General features: G+C 36.5%; 1 pseudogene; it reads left to right on the forward strand.

The window, feature by feature from the left end:
* Nucleotides 1-207: 207 nt before the first annotated feature.
* Nucleotides 208-23,460, forward strand: part of LOC113834433 — a 66,234-nt pseudogene continuing 42,981 nt past the window's right edge.

Below are 23,460 nucleotides of genomic sequence, written 5' to 3' on the forward strand. Positions count from 1 at the left end.
AGGCAGAGTCAGCTTTCCTAGGCTTATGCCATTGGGACTAGCTTTCCCATGCCAATGGTGAGAGGTGTGGCCATCATTCTAGAGTGTAGGGGGTCAGCTGTCCCATGATGAGTCCAGCAAGGGACAGGGCCAGATCTCCCTTCTCAGCATGACCCCATTTTATTTCAAACTACAATGTCCCTATGACCCACTGGGGTAATATGGGCAATGGACACCAACCTAGACCCTGGCTACTGCTTGACCACAGATCCATACATGGCCCATGGCAGCATCCTGGGCCTGGGTTTCACCATGGCCCAGTGTGACAGCACAGGCCACCCAAATAGGCCTGGTCCCAGTGGCGACAATGCCCTCAGACACCAATATAGTCACAGGTTGAGGAAAAGATCAAGTGCATCCCCTGTAACCTTTGATGGTATTGCAGATCATGGACATCAACACAGACCCCACCTGTAGTAGGATCACAGAAAGACCCAGACATGGCAACCCTGGCAGAGACATCACCATCACATTTCTCAAAAGAAATGTTAAAAAAGAACCTAAAAGTAATATCTTCCTTATTGCTCGCCACGTTCACCTTCCTCAAAGTATCTAAATATGACAGTGATTTCTTTTTATTTTAGCAAAATCAAAGAATTTGAAATACTTATGAATTTGAAATACTTTTGCATAAGAATGGTTTAAGATGGCTGGACGTTGGTAGCATACCCCTTTAATCCCAGCACTCTGGAGGCAGAGTTGGGCAGATCTCTATGAGTTCAAGGCCAGCCTGGTCTCCAGAGCAAGTGCCAGGATAGGCTCCAAAGCTACACAGAGAAACCCTGTCTTGAAAAACCCAAAAAAAAAATAAATAAAAAATAAAAGAGTGGTTTAAGACATTAGCACTATGATTGTTTCTTCCTTATGCTGAGAACACTATCCTATGAAATCATTGGTTTTCTTCTTAGGGACTAACCTGGACATAGGCATCTTTACATCCAGCTATATTTCTTGACTAGCAGGAAGTCAGCTCTCCTGTCTGTATTACTTTGTAGAGAAATGCTATCAGGGAGTGTTATGGTCTCAGACAAGCCTATTCATTTTTTTATGTTCGCAAGTTTCCTGAACATTTTCTAAATCAGAAGGTGGCCTATGAATTAAAATGACTTTTTTCTCTATGCATAGAATTTTATTGCTATCACAGTATCTAAAATCTTTGTACTCTTTGGAAGCTATGGTGCTGTTAATAAAAGCCCATGGTTTTATATTTATGTAATTTCTTTTGAAAAAAGGCTATTTTCCACCATGTAAGGTAGAGCATATTTTAGATACATTTAGACTTAGGTACATAAATCATAAACATTGGAAAGTCTTAACAAGGGATATAAAATGGCATGTAATGGAATCAATGACAGCAGGTCCACTTTCGAGAAGGCAGGATGTCTTCAAAAACCTCAGCAGAAGCAGAGAATGCATGTACAGCCTATTGAGATAGGAATCTAAAAAACTTAGTGTCATTTTTGTGAATAAATACACTAAGCTAGACTGTGCCTTCCTATTCACAATCCACAAAGCCTCTGTCACCTTTGCTTTGCAACCAATTGTACTGGCAGAGCTCAGTGCAGCACGAATGCAATATAACTGGGTCTACTTAAGTAAGAGCAAATGCCTATGCTATTGTATTGAATGTAAAACCAGAGAACTGCCCTGTTGTTGTCAAGACAACAGCAGGAATATTTTGCTTCAATGCAAATGACATAGTCCTAATTGATTAAGCAGCTATTTAACAGACTTTCACAAACTATGACAATAAATGGTGTCTCTTAGATGTACAAAGTATTCTATTTAGAATAACTCCATAGATTTCATCTTGGGAAAAATCAAGTTGTGATTAAAAGACAGAAATTGTCCTACTGAAAAGAAGTGGAACAGATGAACCACAATTAAAATAAAAGGGGGATACTCATTATTTGCAAGGGTTTGATTTATAGAGTCACCACAGGCAGACATTGCATGCATGGATTTTGAGCTATTACTCTTAGGTTGTTGCTACCTGAGTTAACTGGAATGCTAATTGCATTTTATATTGAGTCACTGACATTGTTACAAAACAGATTTTCTTTTCAACATAGCCCCCTTCCCACAGAACACCAAAAGCGTGTTATTAAATATCATTTGCAGTTTTTCACATGTCATTACTTTGGAAGACTGTAAGCCAGCCCTAGTGGAGAAAGGTTTAACAGTTCTTGTCCCTGGGTGATACAGCTGAATTATTTTCCTTTGTACCATATTATTGATTCATTAGCATTGAACTTCCAGTCATCAGAAGTATATCTCATGCCTGAGCAAAGCTTGCCTAACTCATGTAGTTTTTCTTTGGTGTGCACTACATTATTCTTTTGCTTAGGAACACTAGATAACAATTCTAAGCAGCAAATTCCAAGAAAATCATAAAAATATAAAAGGTGATACTGACCAAACACAAAAGGACACTTGCTATCCTGTCAAGCTGCACTGAGGCGGTATGCATATGATTGTTTAGTTTTTGACTGCTTTGCCTATGACCACAGATAACAGTAGGAACCAAAATTATACTCAGCAATTAGGGAGTAAACAATAAGGGTGAGAAATCACTAAAAATTATTTTGTTGAGTGTGCTTAGCTGTACACAGATTTCTACTGGCAGTATTCATCCCTTTAACTGTTTTTGTTTGTTCTTTGCTTGCTTGTTTTGATGGTTCTTTTTTTTTTTTTTTTCTGTGCTGGAAACTTCAAATTATTCTCTGGCTTTTCTCATTATTATAGAACGGAAAGTGAAAGTTTGATCAGTATAGAAATAGAGTGACACTATATTTTAAAATTAAAATATAATTGAAAAATTACACTATTTTTCATCAGTTCAGAGTTTTGTTATCTCCTCTATGACACATGTAACATTTGGGAACCCGCTAATCTACCAAGCTAAAGGACTAAACTCTCTGGGGTGCTGCAACATTTTCTTAAATAAAACAGCAACCAAAGAGGAGGAGAAGTGAGACACAGGGCATCGCTTCTTCAGAAACACAGCCAATAAGCCTGAAAAAAATTGTTAAAATTTTTTCATAAATCTAGACTATATTTGATCAGTTAAAATCACTGTAGAGAGCTCCCTGTTGCTGGACAGGGAGCACTGGGTCACCCTAATCTGGCTACTTACCACCTCCACAGCCTAGAGATGTGTGACTTATAGTGAGACAATAGGTATCAGAGGACTGTGCATTATGAATGCAGTGAACAACAGATAGACAATGTCTAAAATGTCTACTATACCATAAATTGCTATTCTTATGTCACCTGGAACATTTTTTTAGTGAGCTTTTCTTTCAACTATAATATATACCCTGTTTTCATTTTTTTGCGGGGAGGTTGTAAGTTTGGAAATATGGGGAACATTTTCTCAAATATTTTCCAGTACCATTTTCTTTCCTTTTGTTTCAATAACTGGGTATGATGGATTTTTAAACACTATTTTATGTCTTTTAAAACTAACCCATAATTTTTGATTTTGAGGTTTTTCTCCATTATTTCATTTTGCATGTTGGTATCAATATTTTAAAATTAACAAATCTCTAATTAAATTAGCTAGTAATTATTCAATCAATTGTAGTAGTTCTACCAATTAGATGCCTCCCAACCCTTAATAGTAGATCTTCAAGCTTACTTATTATTATTTTTTTTTGGCTGTATGAGTTTCCTGACAAGGTTATAAAGCCATTCTTCACCAGTTTTTCATTTCTTCATGTCTAGCATTTCTTATTTAGTTGGAGAATTCCCATCTCTTCTTTATTATTAAGTTTTGCATGTTGTCTACTGACTAACAGAGATATTAGGAGGCCAATCCTCATGTTTTTAAATATTCTTGTTGATTATTTATATACCTATTTCATATTTATGTTACAGTTAATAACTAGGGTTTTAACGTTCTTGCTTTTGTGAAATCCAGACATACTTCCTCATGAAATGAGGTAAGTGGAGCTCTGATTTCTAGAGTTTATGGTAGGTTGACGGGGCTTTGGGCTTGTTTAGTGTTTCCTGAAACTATATATACCTGAACAAAAGCTTCTGTCATCTTTTGCTACTTTCTGTAGACTATGGAGCTCTTTAAGCATTCCCCCATGAGATTCTGTCTTCAAGAATTGTAGCTAGATGCTTTTAATAGTTGAAATCTGTTATGTCATGTCCCTTTTGGTTGTCTGAAAAGATAAAAAGACCACACATTCTATAATGTTTGACTTAAAACTCAGTGTTTCGGTGAGTTTGATTCTGACTAGACATTAATCTGGAGTCCCCAAGAACTAGTGCCAGGACAGGCTCCAAAGCTACACAGGGAAATCAAAAACAAAACAACAAGAAAAAGGAACAAACAAATATGGTGTTTCTTTGGGCTATTACTTTATTTTAGAAAAAGCATATTCATCTATATCTCTAATATTATTCCATTTGCATTCTTTTCCCTTTGGTATTGCAATTTTACACACACACACACACACACACACACACACACACACACACAATAATTTTGTGGTCAGGTAGTGGTGTCATATTCAACACTTAGAAAGCAAATGCAGGCATATGTCATTAAATTCTAAGCAATCCTGGTCTACAGACCTAGTTTCAGGAAAGCTGAGACTGGGTTTCTCTTTGTAATACAGCCCCAAATATCCTGATATTAGCTTTGTAGACCAGAATGGCCTAGAACTCACAGAGATCCACTTGCCTCTGCCTCTTTAGTACTGGGATTAAAGGTGTGCACCACTACTGCCCATCCAAGAAAAGAATTTTTTCAATATGCTACGAGCTTTGTATGTTCTGCTGTATTTGGGGAAAATATTCTTTAGCCTTATTTCAATTTATGAGGTTTCTTTTAATAACCGAAAATTCATCTTGTGTTCTGTTTTTTGTTGTTTGCATTTCCATCTTTCTGTTTTTGTTACCAACCCATTTTTCTCATCCTGTCATCTTTATTGAGGACTGAGTATAGCTTGCTGGACAATTTTATTAATTATCAACTGGTTAACTTTTATAGTATCTCAAAAATTTATGCAAAGGCCACTATGTTTGATAATACTTACATATACATGGTAATGGAAAATAAACCAGGTGCATCTTTCATTGGGTTAAAGGTATTTATGAAGCTGGATGACTAGGGTAAGTGACATTACTCATAATATCAGTCCATAAAATTCTTTAAAAGCACTGCTCCAAAAATCAGACTGCAGATTCCTGCTGCCATTGTTCAAGGACACTGTTTCTGCCTTTAGCCTTTCATCCAAGTCATAGACCAGTGACATTATTTCATGATAAATATGTCTTTCATGACCCATGGACATATTTCCCTTCTTTTTGATTATTAAGATACTGACACGTTTAAGATACCTCAAGATACTATTTGAAAGCTTATACAAATGCTATATAGTTTGCAATTTTGCTGCAAATTATAGTATTATTCTCCAGTAAAGTGCCCCTCTTGCCTGAAAAAATTTAGATGCTTCATAAGCTATTAAAATAATTTGTATTGAAAAATCCTTATCACTGGATTTTAAATCCTTACCAGGAACACTGGTGCCTTTGTTAAGCAGTATACTCTGAGGTGGCAAGATTAGTCACTCACTTGGTTGTATGTATTTGGTTGTCTAACTCAGAGTTGGGATCTGAATTGTCTATAATAGTAATGATGGCAAGAGTCTTTGCTCCTGTATTATCACAGGAGAAAAATCTTATTTTATGAGAAAAATGCCTCTGCAAAAGTGACAGCAAACCTTTAGCTAGTATAATTTAACTTACGTTTTTATTTTATAGAACCAGTTTTTGAACAAAATTTAAGATAGTTTTACTCCTCTGTGGGAGATACAGTGTGTAAATACTAATGACATGGTCTATGCTGCTTGGTTCTGAAACCTGAATGGGATGGTGAGAGAATGAAAAAGGACAGACATACACACAGGAAAGCTGGAATCATTTTGGCTGGTCTTGCTCTGATGTAGGGCACCAACTATACAGCAACAGCACAAAATGTCAGTAAGATAATGATATACAACACAGGTGGAGAGGCTAGGGGTTCTCATGGGGATGTCTCTGTAGGTGAGCAGTCTCAGTCTCTAGGTATCTGGGAAGAGAAAGCTGCAGTTCATAGTTTTTGCACACACTGGCTAATCATAAATGCCAGTGACTTCACACACTGTTAACATTCACACTCAAACCAAGGAATGCTTTACAATTTTGAGCCTTAGCCATGTGGAGGAGACTGTTACTCCAATGGGTCTGAAGTATTAGAGCCTGGATATCACAGTGACCATGTCAACAATATGCATCCATGCACTATTTCCTCTGCCCTTTACATATTTCTATGCTCTCCACATAAAAATACTTATTTCCAAGTAATGTAGCCTTCATAGCTCTATATACTACTGGAGTATTTACCATTGGTAATTCCTGTGGGGTAATAAAATATAGATTTCCACTACAGGTGTGAGAACTGGCTCAGCACAATAATGAAAGAAAGGGAAAAAGACAAATTCATATCTGGGTGATCATTTAAGGCAGTGATTCTCAACCTGTGGGTTTCCATCCCATTGGGCTTCATACATTAGATATCCTGAATATCAGATATTTATGTTAAGTTTTATAACAGTAGAAAAACTACAAGTATGAAGCAGCAATTAAAATAATTTTATGGTTGGGTCAATACAACATGAGGGAATGTATTAAAGGACCACAGCATTAGGAAGACTGAGAACTGATTTAAGGGATCATACTATTATCCAGGAAAAAAACACAAAACTACAGTGCAAAATGCTAGAAATTCAAGTATGGAGCAGATCCCAACAGATAAGGAATAATCCATAGCAACCATGGATGAACTCTCTTCACCATAATGTAAGCAGTGAATGAGAAAGAGGGATCTTAAGTAGATGTAGTATGTGGCAAAAGATGAATAGTTTGTCATTCATAGTAATGATGACACAGAAGGGAGAAAGATTAGGAAGGTGGTAATGAATTTATTGGCTCTGTAATCAAAAGGAATAATATGGAAAAAAGATACTTTTATTATGTATAAAAAAAGACACAAGATATTAAGCATGCTAAGTCATTCCAAGAACCACACAAATGTGCTTCTATCTTAAAATGCCTGGTGGTCTGTGAGGGCACAATTGGAAAAGAGTCCTTCACTTAATGGGAATGAATGCTTATTGAATTTTGCTTGCACTAAAGAAAAATTATTTCTTTTCTGGCCTGCTACACCCTATGACAATGTGTCTTATAGAATTCACAAATGTCATAATTTTTAATGATATGTATGAGAAATATTTGTTTGTGGCCACCCTGTAAAAATTTCATGGAAAACTGCTTTACCTCAAACTTCATTCCTAGACAAATGATAAAAGATGAAAAAGTTAATATTTACCCAATAAGGTTTAACCTCATGTTTATCTTTTGCATAATTTAAACCACCAATATTAGTCTTTTGCTAACATTCATTTTGCTGTTATTACTTATTTATTAAATTGTAATTTAATTACATTTTCCCTTTCCTTTCCTCCTAAACCATTCCATATACTCATTACCCTCCTTCAAATCCATGTCCTCTTTTTATCATTGTCAGTGCAGTCATATACATAGTTTAATATACAAACATATTCCTAAATATAACCTGTTGAGTGCAGATAATTGATGTGGGATATCCTTTTGTATGCTGCAAATATCAGTTGCTTTTGTTGGTTGATGAATAAAGCTGTTTTGGCCAATGACCAGGTAGAATAGAACCAGGCAGGAAATCCAAACAGAGATATGGAGAGAAAGAAAATAGAGTCAGGAAGACACCATGTAGCAGCTGAAGAGGTAAGACATCAGGGCATTGCTGGTGGGCTACAGCCATGTGGTGATACACAGATTAATAAAAATGGGTTAATTTAGTTGTGAGAACTAGTCAGTAATATTCCTGGGCCATTGATCAAGCAATTGTTATTAATATTAAGCCTTAGATTGTTTTTGGGGGAATTGGTGGGCAGGACAAAAGCCTCCATTTATAGGTAATGTTACATATATTCATGTTTTCATAACTATTTGGCATTGGATAATCAATTTGTGTACTCTTCTCTAGGGAGGATCATGGTTCTCATTCCCAGATTTACTCTATTGTCTGTAGTTCTTTGTGCAGGGTTGGTGCCTTCTGAACTATTCCCCAAGCGATTTTTATTAGTATTATTCAGCTCACCTTTGGGAAATCATGGTAATGAAACTTTATGGATATAACTTTTGATTATACTAAGAGACACAATCCCACAGCCATTACCCTGTTCTTCTGGCTCTTCTAATCATCACACCCCTTCTGCAATGTTCCCCAAACCTTAGATGTGGGAGTGTTATGTAGATGTGTCTATCTGGACAGGGCTTCACAACTTTGCCTTATGATTAATTATGATTTTCTGTAGTACTTGTCACCAAAGTAACTTCCCTTTGCAAGATATGGACACCACTACAGAAAACAGCCAATGGTACTTAAAATATTATTCTATCATTATTCTAATTAATCATAACATACCTAGATCAAAACAAAAAGATCTCAATGTCAGCTTTTTGTGAGTTCTTTACAAAACTCACATTAAAAGATATAGTATATTTTGTTTTAGTTTTGTTCATATTTGTAGTCATTTATGACTAACACTCCCCCGACACTTATTTTAAATAGTACTTTTTAAACAAGGAAGTCTTTACCTCTGTCATATAATATAGAGATATTATTTAAAAACTTAGGTTCAGAAAAATTTTAATAGGATCTATAGTTTGCCTTAGGATTGTTTACTGGGGGGTTAATAGGAACAATCTATTCTAGTGTATGATGGCTAAATACAAAGATGGGGTTCTGTACATTTCCCCCTGATGAATGAAACTGATTAGTGAATGTACTGATAGTCATCAGCCATGGTAATAGAAGTAAAAATATGTTGCAAATTTTCAGTCTTTTTTTCCCTTGTATCTCATGAGGCAAGATAGCTAGATATGAAGCTTCATATCACGCTCTGTCCCTTCATTTGTCTGTAGGTGTTTTCCAAGCACACCAGAAAATCATCTGCCCATGCCTCAGTGATCAGCTCCACAGATAGGGTTTAAATCTGCCTTTAAATGGTAACATTGCTTGCCTTTGGGAAAGCACATTTGAAATTTGCTTTCAATAAAAATATGGGAATGGCAAGACATTGGCAAACTATTGAACAATGTTGGAATAATTCTAAGAGCTGAAATATTAATTTCTTAAAGCACTGGTTTTCAGCAGTAATATATTCAGGTATCCATAATTTTTCCTGAATGTGAATTGCCACTGGCAGAGAATGGAACATGACAGTTTATGTTACATATACCTCTACTTTTGTTCATTGTGTTTACTTATTTTTGATGGGAGCCAGTATGTAATTATCTCTGGCTAGCTTAGATCTGAACCTGTGATACTCTTTCCTCCATTACCTGAGTGCTAAAATTACAGAGATATACCACCACACTTGGCAATTGTTGAGGATAACATTTTGTTTTGCCATGGACTGAATCCAGCACCTTAAGCCTGATAGGCAAGTTCTGTAAGATTGTGGAACATGTGAGCCGAAGCTCTTACAATCCATATTATTGTATTTGTAAGTATTAGTTAATGTGTTGGGAGACAGCTATAAGGAAAATAATTTTATTTTGAAACACACACACACACACATACACACTATATATAGGCTGAACTTCACAAAGTTCTTAGTACAAATTTTTTGTTCATACAATTATATTAAGATCTTAAAATATTGTTTTATACAAAGTGTATGTGTATAGAAACATTATTTGCACCCTATTAATATACATAGTTTTGCATGTCTTTATATATAAGTTAGCATCTAGCTAATGAAAGTAAAATTACCATTAAGGAAACATAAAATTGTTTTGTCTTTGAAGTTCCTCTTCTTTCATGGAAAGTTACAGCAATGACAGCAGTACCCTAACAATGGTCACACAGACACTGTGACCTACCCAGCAGGTAAGGCAAAATGGTAGAGGAATAGGGATGTGGTGAATTTTATTCTTCATCCTGAGACAGCAATGATAGCATTTGTCAATTATATTTGGGATAATTTGGTAATACAGTTTGTTTATGATGATGGTTTTGAATGAATTTTGAGGCAGTGTTGTGATTTACTGGCCATTGTCATTGACTATATCAGGAATATGATGCACACATGTAACTATGTATATATCAGTAAATGTAATTAATATCAGCCACATGGAAGAAGGATTGATTTCATCCTAATACTAAACAGTTTATCTGTTGATGGTTAGAAAAACAAATTGCAATGAACCAAAATGGAATTATGTACTTTGAAGATCAGAGTATAATATCATTAGCATTATTCAAGTAATTAGGTTCTAGATGCTCCTTAGAGAACTATAAATACAGGTCAGTAAATGAAAGTTATATTAACTTGAAAACTAGAATTTACGGCTATGATGGACATATCTATGTAATGATGCCACCAATCAGCCTTCCCTCTGATTGGATTTAGGCTCCTTTCACAGGAGGAAATTCACTAGTCCATAATCCATACATAGGGATGGTGATAGGCAAAGCCAGGTGTTTATTACTGTTGTTTAACTAAACTGACAGAGCATCAACTTGCCTTCTGAAGATCTCTGTTTTTCTTCATAAACAACAACAACAACAAAACACTCCAGCCCTTAATCAGGGAAGCTGCTATCTCAGTGAACAGGGTAAATTCAGAGTCTGAAGCTGAGGAAGGTGACAGTTAAGGATGTACTCCAAATAAGGCATTTATATGACCTTCTCTAAGCAGAAGAGGAGACAACAAAAATGTGAGAGCCAGAAAGAAGTACATAATGACTGTGAAATGCCATCCTTCCAGGAGTCTACAAGGATAACCCCAGGTAAGACTCTAAGCTTCAGTGGAGAGAGTGCCTGAACTGGCAGCCTCCTGCAATCAGATTGATCATTACCTGAATTATTGTCATAGAACCTTCATCCAGCAACTGATGGAAGCAGATGCAGAGATTCACTGCTACCTACGGAGCTGAGCTCCCAGAGTCCAGTCAAAGAGAGGTAGGAGTGAGAATATGAGCAAAGGGGTCAAGACCATTTTGGGGATAAACACAGAACCAGCTGACCTGAGCTAGTGGGAGCACACTGACTATGGAATGATAGCAGGGGAACCTTCATAGGACCAAACTAGGCCCTCTGAATATAGATGACAGACGTGCGGCTTGGTCAGTCTATGGTGCATCTTGAAGTGGGACCAGGATTTATTCCTAGTACTTGAACTGGATTTTTGGAGCCCATTGTCTCTGGAGGGATAACCTTTCTCAACCAAGATACAGAGGGAAGGGCCTTGGTCCTGCTTCAAAGTGATGGGGCAGAATTCCTTGACTTCCCATGGGAAGTCCTACCCTCTCTGCGGAATAGGTGGGGGTGGGGTGGTAGAAAGGAGGGGAGAGTAGGAGCTGGGGAGGGAGTTGGAACTGGGTTTGGTATGTAAAATGAGAAAAGATTGTTTTAAAATAAAAAAGGTGTTTAAAAAAGAAATGTCATCTTCTAGGCATAACACACCATTACAACCATGGAATTACAGCAGCTGTGGTTACAGACACTAGACCAGTACAATATTGTAGGACTGATCTAAAATGCATGTTAATTGGAGGATGGAGGCTCATGGAGCCCTGCCATTTACTGCTGAACTGTTGACTGATGATAGGTTCTTTGAGAAGGGGACATCCTTATATTTGGTTGTGTTTCCACTGCTGCATCCACCAGTCTTCAATGGGAAACTCATAAACACACACACACACACACACACCACACACACACACACACACACACACACACACACACACACACACACACACACACACGTTCTTCATGTAGTTTGGAACATTAGTTTCAGATATGTAAAATTTTAAAATTACTGTTTTGGGGGATGTAATCCTTTTGTTGAATAAATTTTGAGCCCCATAATTCCTTTGCATTTAGTCGAGTTTTTGTGTAACCGGTCTAGTTTGTTTTAACTTTATGATTCTTGCTATTTGCAAGGTGTATCATTTATTTTTTTATTTGCAGGTGTTTTGATCAAACACAAAAATCAATCTGATGTTTTCATCATATATGAGAGGCATTGTCCTTTATTTCAGGTATTTCTAACTTAAAGATTTAATGTAGTTATGGATATAGTTGAGTTAAATATACATTTGCTTTTTTATTCAACTTCATAGCTGGTATTAGAATACTTGCACACATTTTTGAAGTTTTATATCCTGTAATTGTTTACTAGTGTACTGCTTAAATGTTTTACCATCTGCATTAAAGTTTTGGAATATATGTATGTAATTTATAACAGGTAACTTTCAGTTACTTTTGTACTTGCTCATTTATTATGTAATTAAAAAACAGGTTTCATTCTGCTAAACAGTACAGGTTTCTTCACTTAAAAATCATGACACTTTCAAAGTTTCCATTTATTATATTATTTAGACTGGGCTCTCAATTGCCATTTTCCACTCTTCCTCTGTTCACCTCTTTCCTAAGTTTTGTGAAAGGACATATAACCTTTTATATAACCACACAACTTCAGATTTACCTACCTTGCCTTTGCAAAACGCTTTCTTAATGCACTGATATTTGTTTACTTCACTTATAAACACATTATAAGCACCAATACCTGGACCTGGCACTCAGTCAATGGCCTTCTAATGCATGCTGGGTACCTGTTCAACAGCAATTTCCCTTAAGTGAATTTCCATGTATTGGCTGTGAAATGTGACTATGCACAGTATTATGCACCGATATTCAATTCAGTTTTCCTGATGAATAAACTAAAGTTATATGTTAAAGATCATTGAGATTTCAGTATATTCCCAATTTCACATTTTGATAGCATTTAATTTTGCATGGGATTTAAGACTCATAAATGTAAATAAGTCCTTTTGCAATATGTTTTAGACTCAAACTTAGAAATGTATTTAGAAAAATCACAGAGTTCTTCTGGAGAATGCAGTGTATTACAATAAGCAGCAAGGAATGGCATTGTAATTGAATCCATCGTTGATGAACTATCAGTGAAGCAAGATAAATTGAGATTGCTGTCTAAGGAAACATTTTTGTTGGTTTTATGGAAACTGAAAAGTATGAGAAGCTGTGGTATGAAAATAAGTAGTCCAAGGGAAATAATTCTAGCCATTCTCAAAGTATTCTTGAAACAGGAAACAATAATTAAATTTGTATCTCAAAGAAAGTAGGCAAAAGAAATACACAATCAAAATATCTATTGTAAATTAATTAATAGTAGTAACTCTCCTAAAGATGTCTGTTTAAATTATTTTAGCTCATAATACTAGAAGTCATCACCCTTACGTGGTATGAATATATATTCTACAAATTAAGTGAACATTGGGTTTTTTAATCCATCTGATTTTGTTGCCCTTTTAGATATGAAGGAAAAGATAACATAATTGATCCTGTAACATTTGCGCATTATTTATTCTCATGACAGTTTCGTTTCATAGAATCGTAGTCAACATGAGCAAGTCATTTTAATGAGTCTTTTTTATTATTTTAAATTTAAATTAGTAACAAGCTTGCTTCACATGTCAATCCCAGCACACCCTCTCTCCCCTCCTCCCCCACCCCCAGCAACCCCCCCAACCCCATCACCCCTCTGCTACCCAGGGAGGGTGAGGCCTTCAATGGGGTATCTCCAAAGTTTGTCATATCATCTTGGGCAGGGGCTAAGCCTCCCCCATGTGTCCAGGATGAGAGAGCATCCCTCCACATGGGATGGGCTCCTAAAGTCCTTTCTTACTCCAGGGATAAAAACTGATCTACTACCCAAGGCCCCATAGATTGCCAAGGCCTCCTTATTTAGTTTTTTTAAATGACTAAACTTTCTTTAAAAATGTCCAAGTTTAATAGAGTTTAACACTTGCCAGTTGATAAGCATGTTTAATATTTTTTTTGGCCAAAGTTGTATTTAGCTGCTTTTTTTATACTTGACAACACTGCATTATGTATAAATTCACAGGCCTACAACATTTACATGTATCAGCTCATTTGCAAGTGTACCAGAAATACAACTGAACATATGGACAAATACACAAAATATCCCAAAAGTCAAGTGGTGCAGAATGTGCAGCAGAGAACACGGGGCAGACAGAACCTTAAGCTGTGCCTCAAAGATGCTCGCTTTTGCCAGTAGAGTTGCTTTATATCTGGACCAACATAAGCAATCACCATGAGATGCTACTGAAAATAAATAAGCACCTTGATACAGTACTCTGTAGCAGACTCTGACCATGGAAAAAGATTTAATCTAAGAGAAGAGCTCTAGATTTCTTAGGTAGCTTTCTATTTTTGTGATAAGCACCATGACATAGGCAATTTGTGGTAGAAAGGGCTTATTTTTCTTACATGTCTGTATCACTATCAATCATTCATGGAAGCTACAGCAGGAACCCAGGAAAGGCTGGGAAAAAAAGACCTGAAGTGCCAGGCGTTGGTGGCACACTTCTTTAATCCCAGCACTAGGGAAGCAGAGGTAGGCTGATAGCTGTGAGTTCCAGGCCAGCCTGATCTCCAGAGAGAGTGCCAGGATAGGATCCAAAGCTACACAGAGAAACCCTGTCTCGAAAACCAAAAAAAAAAAAAAAAAAAAAAAAAAGACATGAAGCTTATTTATCTGACTGGTTTCCAATGGCTTTCTCAGCCTGCCTTCACTCAAAACCCAGGACCACCTGCCCAGGGATTCCAACCACAGTGGGCTGGACCCTCTTACATCAATCATTAATCAAGAAAAATTCCCACAGACTTATCTGCTGGCCAATATGATGGAGGCAGTTCCTCAACTGAGGTTTCCTCTTCAAGGTGACTTTAGGTTTGTTAAGTTGATAAGTTTAGCTACCATTAGAAGAGAAATGAAGACAAAACAGTACATACCTACTTATATTATGACGATACAAAAAAGTCCTTGAACATAAAATGAGTATAGAAAGTTTAGCTTAATTCCGTCAGTGAAATTGAAAAAAAAAATATAGGTTGAAACTTTACCCACTGTATCACAGAGCTATGGTTTAGACGTCAAAGTTAACCAAAAAGTATATGTTAAAATAGCGGTCTCTGGGGTGGTATTTTTGTTAAGGGTTATAGACTTTTTAGAGGAGATACTTTTTGGATAGCCCTTATGTTACTGAGTACTCATTGAAAAGGAGATTGCATGACCATGTTTCATTTCTTCTTATTTCTCTTTTGTTCCCTGGTAATGGGTAGAATATCATTTTGTCATTCATTCCCCACATTTATTATATGGATACCTACCAGATGTCAAAGCATTAGTGCCCATATGACCATGAACTGGAATCCTCCATGTTTAGCTGTGGAGATCTGCTAAACTTGATTCCTTTATGTTCATTATTTGGATGATTCAATAATGATGTAAATTTTACCTATGTACATTAAATTTGTATTATGACAAATCACAAAACTAAACAGCTATCATGCTAGTGCTAGTGACGTGGCCTTCTGTACTTTTGCACTATGTCACATACTAGGCACGATTTATATTCTGTTTGCTCAAGTTTCTCTGCACATAGCATTCTAATTTTAATTCTACATATAAGATAATGTTCATCAAAATAACAAAATGTATAATATAAAAGATATCTTTCTTTGTATTAGAAATAGAATTTTTCTATACATCAAACTCCATGTGTAGAATTGTGGAGAAAACAGATGTTTTTCTGATTTTCAAAGAAATATAAAATACTTATTAAAGTATTAAATTATATAAGGAGCTATTGTAAATGTAATCTAAGTTTGTTTCATTATGGAGAAAGTTTGTATGTGTCACCACCAACTAGACAGAGCTCACGGTATTAACAGAGGAGCAGAGTTCCTTTGCTCCTCTCTAGCTGACCTTTTCCTATTCCCCAGATCAAGCAACCATGGTCAGATGTTCTCCCCTGATGTTTGCAATTTCTAGAATGATATAAAAGTGGAGAATGCAGGCTCATACATGAAGTGTATTTCTGATGGCTAGCTAAATCTGCATCCCAGTAAACTGTCTTCTGTAAACCTATGCTTCTGCCCATAAGCAAACACAGCTTCCAGAGGCTTCAGAGATACCTCTCCTAACATTGGACAACACTAAATGTAAAGACTTCTGCCTATCCAAGTTGAGCTAAGATGTGTTAGTGTATAGCTCTATACTGGTCAGATATAACAGCCTTGGTAAGACTCAGGGAACAAGGAAGCAGAAAAGGGTAGAAATCATGCAAGAGCTGGAAAATAGGGTAAAGGACCACAGAACATGATTCATTATACTCAACTAACTACTGTAATCATTAACTCACATAAAATTAACTCACCTGCACTGAGATCACGAAAGACTAGCACAATCTACAGTCAGTCAAGGAAGGGGGTTTGGCTCACAAGCCCTATCTTTTGCCTTTGAAATATTGGCTATTGACAGACTGGGAGAGGGGAGAATCACTGTCTTTGGTTTCACAGACTCTGCTCAGTCCACCATGCTCAAATGGATAGTCCCAAATCTGTGGTTGAAAATGATCTTTGTTGATCTTTGTGGATCACATGACTAAATGAAATGACATGAGCATGAAAGAAATATTTATGGGCATGAGGTAGAGTAGACAGGGTAGGAAGGGGGTTGAAGGTGAGAGTAGTCAGTTGCCAAGAACTCAAGGCAAGATCTCGAAGCAGAATTAACAGAGGAACGATGCTGTTTTCCTACCAGGCATGTTCATCTATTTTCTAAAACTGAGTTAATTAATTTAGTATAATGGTTTCAAGATTAATATAGCAAATAGTACATCTTTCATTTATTCCAGTTTTAATTATGCTCTTTTATTTACAGATCATGCTTTTTATTTATTAATCTATTGATGATATTTCAGATGTTTTCTATATTGTGACTAATACAATGATGATTAGGGAATATGGATATATCTTGAGACTCCAGCTCCTATGGCTTTGGCTGTACACATGTAACAAGAATTGTGGGCTCTGAGGCAGTATTATTATTTTTATTTAAAGACATCCTTTGTTTTTTTCTATAGTAGTTTAACTCTTATGTTTAGGGTATGCAACAAATTAAATTTCACAGTTAATATGAAGATCATTTGGGAACCTTTAGCTGAGGAGTGCAATTAATACTTTTTTAAGTACTCAAGATAGAAGTACACAGAGCAAAAATGATGTGAAAGGTTATTTGAAAACTGATTTGGACACAAATCGATTTAGAGACTGAGGTCAATTAAAGTAAAACAGGCAAATGGCAAGAGAGAGTTGTGTGTCAGCACCCATTTCGTTTTAGATTTGTCTAATAACTGGTTAAGTGTTTGTGAAATGGCCAATGCCAAATCTTTGTCAGGGAAAATTTATTCAAATTAAAAATATTGATTAAATTTATTACCTGTAGTGTTTTGGAAGTGAACTTTTACTGTGAAGAGAATTGCTTTCTGGGCAAATGTAACATTAGTGACTATTAGGAGAGTCCCCTGAATCAGACATGACTGTGGTAGAAGAGTGGTGAGAACCTAGTTGACCCGAAGGTGGGAACTTTCCAGTCATTTGGCTCCAGAAGCAGAGGAAGGAACAATTTTTAGCTTGTGAACTTCAAGTGTGTTGCCAGTTTCAATACTATGTCTGAGAAGTAGTTCCCAATGCTATCTGATATATCATATTCTTTACCTTATTTACATAATGAAAGCACAGTCCATTTTATTCTGTCCTTACAACATAGATAAAAATGAATAGAGACTGGCCTTCTATGAGAGTTAAATTCACTACATAGCGTTTTACAATACTGTTTTTCTGTGTTTTACTCAGGTTTCAGTGACTAGAAGATGTCATTATCTATTATGTTAGTACTAATGTAATACCTTCATTTATCCATAAAAGTGAAAATTATACATGATTATATTTTCCTGTTATTAAACTTCACTTTTGTTACCTCAACATAGTATGCTTTGTCAAACCATAGGATGTAGGTAAATGATTTCCATATTATAAGTGATTAAAGAGAATAAGTCAGAAGCTTTTATTCTCTACTAACAACACAATGTGTTTTCTGGATTACTATTAGGACATGAAAACATATTTCAGTAACTAATGGGCTTCCTCCCTTTGTAAACCAATCAAAACATGTCTATCCCTGAAGTCCTGCACATTGAACCCTCAGTAAAAGATTGTTACAATAAATCTTTCCACCAAAAGCTGCTGAGCCCACCACCACGTGTTCGCTTTACACCAGCCATCCACCTGAGTTAGGGCCCCAATTAATACACAGAAACTTTTATTAGGTTTAAATGCTGCTTGGCCAATGACTAGGATTTCTCATCTGTTAGCTCAGTCTTAATTACCATAAATCTATATATTTTATAAGACTTATCTTATAGTGAATGCCTTCTGCTGCCACCCTCTCTTGCTGGTGGCTCACATGGCGCCACTGGAGCATGCGAAGGGGAAAACAGGAAGACACTTCCTGTTTATCCTTGCTTAAGTATGAGTCTCCTTGCTATGTCACTTCCTGCCTGGATCACCACTTCTCTACTACATTTTCCAGAATCCTCTTTGATTCCTAGTCCCATCTAACTTGCTGTCTCATTGGCCAAACAGAACTTTATTCAACAATCAATAAGATAAACATACACAGAAGTACTTCCCCCATAAAAGATTATTCCAAGTTCATTGCCATAAAATGTGTTCTTAGTCTATGGGACATATATGAAAGAAACAGGGGGAAAATCCCAATTACTCACACAGATGGTTTTAAATTTAAAAACAAAGGTGAAAAAACTATTATGCAAGATAGAACCAAACACCAAAAGGAGGAGAGACATAACATGATGTGGATACTCAAAGAAGGAGAAAAATAATAACACACTAGCTGGAAAGTAAAAATAAAGAGCTTAACAAAACTGTGAAGCAGAAGATGTGAGTCACAAACTTGCTAAAGGTCAAGATATGCCTATGAAATACAGCTGGAATGTATAAATGTGAGTTTTGCATACAGTGAAACTAGATGATTAAAAATTAGATAATTTAGTAATTCAATAAACATTTTATTGAGTTGTTAAGATTTAAAAGATAATATGCACAGAGCTAGTGGCCTTGAAATACTAACATGTTAGTGGAAAAAACATACATAAGGTCAAGCTAACCAAAGTTTTATGGATAGAGGAATGAGTTTAGAAAAAGAAGTATGTTCTACCTTGGACACTGAGGTAGAGATTCATACTATTAATGTGAGCCCTGGTGTGTTGCTGGTTTTCTTTCATGTAAAGCATGTCTGTGTCTCTACAGGTAATGGAGAAAGTGTATTATAAATGTTGTGAAGCTATTTCATGAGTCCTTTATGTGATATTCATGAAAAATGGTGTGTCTTGCTGTTTTATGACTAATAAACTATATTATAAAGACAGTTTCCTTTATTGTTTTATTTATTTTTAGAATTATTTCTATTTTGTGATTTAAAAAATATGACATAGACTTCTTACAGGAAGTGTAATGCCAGTGTAGATTTAAATTACTTTACCCTCCAATTACTATAAGAAAAACAAGCTACTTAGTGCCATAACAAAGTAAATAAACATAATGTCCTTAGCACTAATCTAACTACATGGTGAAGCATTGTTATGGCTCACAAATAAGTTGGGATCTTAATGCATTGGTGTGCAAAGAAGGAGAAGCCTTAGCAATCCAAAGAATACAAGACTACAGGACAGGGCAGGGATACTTAGCTGTAGATAAGTGGATCAGTTATCAGCAAGGGATTTGAGTGAACAGTGAACAAAGGAAGGGACTTTCACAACCACAAATGCAGGTGAATTATATGACACTGAACTATCCCTTTAGTCATTGCTCCATTCTATATACATGACACATTCTTACAAATAATACATTTCTGGAAGGAGAATTTGATCTTAACTTGGAAGAATTAAATATATGAGGTGTACTTTTTGATTAAAATGGAGGATACACTTTAAAAACAAGGAGAAGGCAAGACAGGTGACTGTGTTGTAGAGTGACCAGTTTATAACAATGCCAACTATGACCATGATATGAAGCAGTCAAAAAATGATACCTGGCATTAGAAAAGAAGACCTGCTAAGAAACCCCTGAGATAATAGTGCTGTAGTCCCACATTCTTTCTCACATATAATATTTATACATTTCTGGGAGGAAAAAAGTAGTTTTGGACAGAAGGTGCAAAAAGGGAAATTTTGAAAAACACATATAAATATGTTCAGAAAGAAGAAGAGAGATGTGTCTAAATATACCAGAGAAACAGACAGCAACTGTCAGATGGGCTAAAAACTAGCAGTGATTCATGCATCAAGGGATCCAAATGACATTGGTTGATTTCAAGGTCAAGGGAATATAGAATAAATGCTGAGTGAAGAGGGTGTGGAACAGCTCTCCAGAGTGGGCAGGGGAAAGACAGCCATGGAGACTGGCATGTTTAATTTAAATATATTGGGGTTACCTTAGAAATTAAGCAAAAACAGCTAATGATGAGAGCAATAAGAATTTGTTTCCACTCAACTAATGCACAATATGATTCAGGAAATCATTCAGCAAATGTAAATTATGTGAGGAAACAAGAGCATTCAGTGTAAGGAAACACATAGGTGAGTGTGGAGTTCTACACAACTCAACAGCTAAAGGTGCTGTCTCATATTTAGCTCATAGTCGTGGAGGGAAAGGAATTTCCCACCATAAAACACAATATTCCTTGTATGTATTTACAAATCACTGAACATTTGAACAAACAAAATACCATCTTTGTTGTACTATTTTAAAAACAGTTATTTGCTGGGCGTTTGTGGCACATACCTTTAATCCCAGACTTGGGAGGCAGAAGCAGGCAGATCTCTGTGAGTTTGAGGCTAGCCTGGTATGCAGAGTGAGTGCCAGGATAGGCTCCAAAGCTACAGAGAGAAACCCTGTCTTGAAAACAAACAAATAAACAAACAAAAAACAGCTAGGCACTTCATTAAAAATTTCAAAGAGAACTAAAATATTCAAATTAAATTCTTGCAAATGTATCACTAGCTGAGGGCTGCACATATTTTGAAGTTTCTATTCTATCTCTTGATATTTTAATGTTTGCATGATTAATGGGTCTTTGGGGTAATAGAAATCTTATCTAGAATGTATTTTAGGATCGAAATGAAGAAAAGTAACAGGGCAGGGTATTTCAAAGAGTTATTCACTCACAAATAGATGTTAGATGTAAAGCAAAGGATAACAGACTAAATTCCACAGATCCAGAGAATCTAGGTAACAAGGAGGACCTTAAGAGGGACACATGGATCACACTGGGAAGAGAAATTAGATTATAACTACAGGGTGAACTGGAGATAAGGGTGGTCGGGGAGGGGTGCAAACAGAAGGGAACAAGAAGGGAACAGGATGGACTAGGAAGGGAAGGATGTAGTGGAAGGCCAATGAAAAAGATATCTTAATAGAGAGAGTCCCTGTGGGCTCAGGGAAAAACCTGGTGCTATGGTAACTCATGAGATTCCACAAGGAGGACCCCAACTAAGACTCCTAGCAATATTAGAGTGTATGCCTAAACTGGCCTAATCATGTAATAAGATTGATGGACACCCAAACTATCATCATAGAACTCTCATACAGTAATTGATGGACTAGACTCAGAGATCCACAACCAAGAACCAGGCTGAGCTCTGGATATCTAGGCAAAGAGAGGGAGGAGAGAACATATGAGCAAGGGAGGTCAAGATCATTATGGAGAAATATATAGAGACAGTTGAACCAACATTGAAGAAACTCATGATCTCTAGACCTACAATATGGAGACTGCAAGGAACTGAACTAGGCCCTCCATATTTGGGAGACAGTTGTCGAGCTTGGACTATCAGAAAGGCTCCTGGCAGTAGGACCATGATACAAACCTGATACATGAACTAGCATGTTGAAGCCCATTTGGGTAGGATGCCATGAAAGTAGGACCACAATACAATCCCATTACATGAGCTATCTTTTTAGAGCCCATTCCCTATGGTAGGATGAAATGCTCAGTCTTAATGCATGGGAGAGTGGCTGGCCATGCCCCAACCTATTGTGCCAGACTATGCTGACTCCTCATGGGAGCATTTATGTGTTAGGAGGAGTGGAGCGGGGATGTGGCCTACGAGAGAGGAGAGGGGATGGGATAAGTGATAGGAGGAAGGGTGGAGTGAGAACTGTCATGGGAATGTAAAATTAAATAATGGAAAAAAGTCTTATCTGGATAGTCTTTTATGAGAGAAATAAAAGATACAGGGAAGGTTATTTAAAAGAGCTATTTACTTTTTTCTATAGAAATTGATATTTTTCAAATTGTGTCTCTAACAAATGAGATTGGCAGAACAAATAATTCTAGATTCCAGCTTGTGGCCTTGTGTGATGGAGTAATTTGAGAAGTATCTACTCTCCCAATGCCCAAGTGGCTTCCAAGTGCTCCCAGGCCTAGCTCAGAGAGCTCTGTCAAAGTATGTTTTTCAATGCTATGCCTTTTCTTTTTTAAACTTTTTTTTATTTAAAAATTTTTATTTTAATTAGAACATAATTACAGCATCTCCCCATTGTCTCTACTTCTACTCCAAAATACTCAAACTACTCCGAATTTTCTGGTCATTTTTTTCTATAATTGTTATTCACATACACATCAATAAATACCTAAGTACAACCTACTGAGTCAATTTAGGGTAACTGTGCTGTATGCATTTTTAAGGCTAACCAATTTGGGGGCTAATTCTTAAGGGAGACTGATCTCCCTCTCTCAGCAGTTCTTAATTATCTGTAGTTCTTCAACTGTGTGTGGGGCTCCTGCGATTTCTCCTATCCATATTGGTATGTCAACTGCAATTGTCACTGTTCAAGACTCATGGGGAACTGACGGGTGTGGTGTTATAGTCATATATGGAAGAAACATTGGCACAGAAGACTTTCCTTTTCCATCCTCTGCCTCCCACTGTGTTTCTGCTCCGTCTTCCACAATGCTTCCTGAGTCTTAGGTGTAGGAGTTGTGATGTAGATGTATCAATTGGGATTGGGTACTACATAGTTCTGTGTTCTCTGCCTTATGATCAATTATGCATTACTGTCATGATTGCCATATGACATAGAAAGAAGAATTCCTGATGAAGGTTAGAGCTGCAGTCATCTGTGAGTATAAGGATAACTATTACATAAAGTTAGAAATTATATGGTTTTAAGAAAGTGGCAGTAATAGTTTCTCTTCTGAAAGCCACCATTTCAGTCCATGAATAATTTGTTACGTTTCCAGTATAAGAAATGATATTCCTCCAGTTGGGTGGGTCTTTTTTTTTATTAGTTCTAGTTAGGGAACAAACTTATTTCAAGTCCCTTCTCCCTCTCCCTCCCCT

Source organism: Cricetulus griseus, chromosome 2 (assembly GCF_003668045.3).
Source record: "Cricetulus griseus strain 17A/GY chromosome 2, alternate assembly CriGri-PICRH-1.0, whole genome shotgun sequence".
In the NCBI taxonomy this organism is placed as follows: Eukaryota; Metazoa; Chordata; class Mammalia; order Rodentia; family Cricetidae; genus Cricetulus; species Cricetulus griseus.